The following is a 3,972-nucleotide window of genomic DNA, read 5'->3' on the forward strand; positions in this document are numbered from 1 at the left end:
AAATACTGAGTTGAGAGAATAGTCAGGGGATTTGGGTGATGGGAGACACATCTTTGGAATCACAATTTCAATAGCTTACCATTAAATGACGGATATACCTTTCTGTCTGTGATGTTTTACAAACCAGATATTAATGTTAGAAGTAAAACATGAGAAATAGTATAGCAATATCCTGTAAAATTATGTAAAAACATGAATAAAACTACACATCTTCAGATGTTATACATACATAAGTGTACTACACGAATAATACAAAGTTATTATTAGTATACTGTGTGTACCGCCTAGTGGTTAAAGCACGTTATTGAATTATTTTTGTTGAATAATGTTATTTGATGAACAAAATATTAAGAGTACATACTTTCATAGGGGGAAAGTAGAAGGTCAATGATAGAAATAGAGAATATAAAAAATCAAGAAGATAATGTAAGTGATCTCTACAATAAAACAGTTTAGTGCTGGATGTACAAAGATATTAATATGAGGATGTGCAAAACAGAAAAACGAATTAATCTTTATTAACACATTAAATAATACTTTAGATTAAGGTCTTCTTTCAAATAAGAAAAAAGCTTTGGGGGTATCTATCTACAGATAAATATTAAGCCTGACAAAGTACTTAACGTCTAATATATTGCTTTCCGGCAATGTTAACTATGTTGAAGCACTTATTTTAACTGATATTATAGAGAGGCGAAGTCCCGCCCATCTACTTCCGACCCATGGGACCCCGGAAGCGGAAAATTATACATTGACGTCAATGGAGAGAGAAAAGTCATCTTTCGATCCCGTTTGAATTGTGCCACGAATGACACATATGATGTTTGTCAAATTAAAAGAACATTTTGCAAGTCAAAAAAATAAAAATGTGTCGTAAAACTGTGAAGTTACAATTTTTTTTGTGTGAAACCGCTCAGTGAACTACAGGTCTCTGGTCTCGCACAATACGCGTCACCATCACAAAGATGGCTGTCACGTTAGTAAATTTCACCTGTTTCTTTCAGAATGAGGCGAAAAAGTATAAAACGAGGTGAAAATCACTACAAGTCTGGGCATGTTGAGAGCTGTACATACACGAAAGGGAGCGGTTCTGTAAGAGCCAGCATGCGGGACCGGCTTTACAAGGTTTCAGTGAGTAATATGAGTGCAATGTTTAAGGTTAATGTCAGCTAGCTAACAAGGTACACTAACGTGTTTTGTTTTAGAAACTAGTTTTCTCCTTAAGAACTTTGTGGTGTCTGTGTATGCTGTGGATAACATTAGTGTTCACAAGAACAAGATACACTCCCGTGTTTTGTTTTAGTTGCTCTTCAGATTGAAGCGGCCAGTTCTATATCGACTATATGTGTGATCTCCTTTTTACATCTCGTTGTGTCATTTGAGTTTATTTGCTGTGTGTAGATTCAAGGATTTTGGTTATCTTGTCCAGGGATGCAAACTTGTCACCTTTCGGCGAAATTCTCCGTTTTGAATCCAAAATAGGTCGTTTTTGTGATTCCTGTAGATCTGCAATAAAAATATTTTTTGGGTATGGGAGGGGGTCTGGGACCCGGATTAATGTGCGGCCGCGAGCTTTTTTTATATATATTATAATGAAGCGCGAGCTGTGTGCTCGAGTCTTCCTGCCTGTCGGCTCTGCTCATGATGTATAATAAGCCTCTGCTGCTCGGCGATGATGGTCTAGCTTCAGCAGCTACATTACCTACGGTGCGTTCGTTAATATTAACTGTGCGTCCGGAGTCCCTGTGGCACAGACTGGACCGCTGGTGAACAGCTGTTAGAACGGGCCGTTCAGGTGTTCACAATAGAGCTCCCTGTCGGAGCGGCAGAGCGTGATGTGCACTGAAAAGTTTTTTTTCCCCGTCGCAATATTATCGTTGAGCTAGCTAACTAGCATACATTGTCACTATCTGCTAACGTTAGCTTTAGCCTTCGTTTTCTAATCGTTTTTTTCATAGGCTATAAACAGAGGTGGTATAAGTATATATCTTGTAATTGATTAAAATTAGAAGTACTCAGTTCTTGTACTTGAGTAAAAGTAGAAGTACCAGAGTGTAGGAATACTCTGTTACAGTAAAAGTCCTGCATTCCAAATGTTCCTCAAGTAAAAGTAGAAAAGTATTATTATCAAAATATAGTGAAAGTAGCGACAGTAAAAGTAGTAATTTTGCAGATTGGTCCATTTCAGAATATGATACGTTTTATAATGATTGATCATGAAAGTGTTCTCAAAGCTGGTAAAGGTGCAGCTAGTCTGAATGACTTTGTATACTGCAGGGTAGCTTTTGGATTTACTCCAGGTGGAACTAAAGTCTGATTTAACACTTGATTATATTTCACATCATTCATCCACATCTGTAAAGTAACTAAAGGTATTACATACATGTAGTGGAGTAAAAGTACACCATTTACCTCTGAACTGTAGTGGAGTAGAAGTACAAAGTAGCAAAACATTGAAATACTTAAGTAAAGTACAAGTATCTCAAAATTGTGCCCAAGTATAGTACTTGTTGAGTTTATGAACTTAGTTACTTTACACCAGTGGCTATAAAGATAGAAAGACTAAGCCTTGCACAGAGGCCTGAAAATACATTTTCAAAATGCTCAACAGTGCTGCCAAAATTATAAACTGACTGCTACACAATTAAAATAAATGCTTTTTATATATTTCTATTAGATGTGACTCTATGGCGTTTCTGTTAATATTAACACTGCTGCTTTAGTTGTTCTGACTGCTAAAATCCTCTGTTATTCCTCATTTTAAAGCCGATATTCTGTGGGGTCAGGGGGCTCGGATCCTTGTCACCTTTTTCATACCTGATGAGTTTGCATCCCTGTTGTCAATTTGTTTGGTTATCTAGGCACAGCTGTGTGTGACTCCCTCTGGTACACTGGTATGTGTTTTCCTAATGTAGAGAGCATTGATTAATTAATAAACTACACACTGACTCTAGATCCTGACCAAATCCTTATTTTTTGATCAAATGTTTTTCAAAAAAATGTATTGTATATTATATAACAGCTGCAAATCACAGACCGGAGTCTCTGCTACTGTGGACCACGAAGGAGGGGATCATCATCCCCATCCCCAAAGACCCTGCATGGCATGGAAATCTCCTCCTCCTGGAACAATTCTACACCCAGCATATGCTCCCTGTGTTGGCCAGTAGAGAGGAGGACATTTAAATAAACATACTCTTAACATCCTCGGACTCTGCGTTGTGTTTCGTATGTGTGATGGGGTGTTATGCAGAGGGGAGGAAAACAGGACACAGCAGATTGGGATTGTGGTGGAGATGCTGAGCAGTTATTTAATTGTTGCGTGTAATTATTATTATACTGTGTGCTTCTTAGTTATTCCATCTTTTGCTGTAACATGGATCTGTATGTAACTCTATATTTAATTGTTATCTACCACACTTCCTTCTACATCATACACCATCATTATACATGATGGTGTATATAGGATATGTATTTATTTGTATACATATCTAAATTGTATAATTTTATTTTTCGTATTTGGGATTTCTCTTTTGTCCACTCAAATACACTTGGCCCTTTCTCTTTTCCATGTGGAAAATGGCAGCTGCATATTCTGCTTTTCTCATCTGCTCCCTGTCTGCTCATCTACGATGAGAAAATTATATAATTAATTACTAATAATCATTTAAACCTGTTATTACCAATATTTCACAAATTCTTCATGTAAACTTAAGAGCACAGCTGTATGTTGAGTATGTCAGCTTTGCTTGGTTCATCTTACTGGGGGGGGGGGGGGCTGCTACATGGATGTCGGTGCAGTCCACAATAATTTTGCAGCTGAAGGCAGAATTAATTTATTATTGACTCAGAATGAAGCACAACTTCATGTCATACAATACATTGACTTTATTTGTAATTGTGTAAAAAAAATATGAGCATTGATTAGCAAGCAGGACCTGGCAGGAACAGAGAATGGTGATGGATGGAGCT

At 37.2% G+C, this 3,972-nt stretch overlaps 1 long non-coding RNA gene across 1 annotated transcript; it reads left to right on the forward strand.

Moving 5' to 3' along the window:
* Positions 1 to 1,090: 1,090 nt before the first annotated feature.
* Positions 1,091 to 3,206, forward strand: LOC307040771. Its single transcript, XR_013808601.1, has 2 exons — positions 1,091 to 1,131; positions 3,023 to 3,206. It is a non-coding gene; the product is annotated as an uncharacterized lncRNA (long non-coding RNA).
* The last annotated feature ends 766 nt before the right edge of the window (positions 3,207 to 3,972 follow it).

This window comes from Notothenia rossii (assembly GCF_949606895.1).
Source record: "Notothenia rossii genome assembly, chromosome: 5".
In the NCBI taxonomy this organism is placed as follows: domain Eukaryota; kingdom Metazoa; phylum Chordata; class Actinopteri; order Perciformes; family Nototheniidae; genus Notothenia; species Notothenia rossii.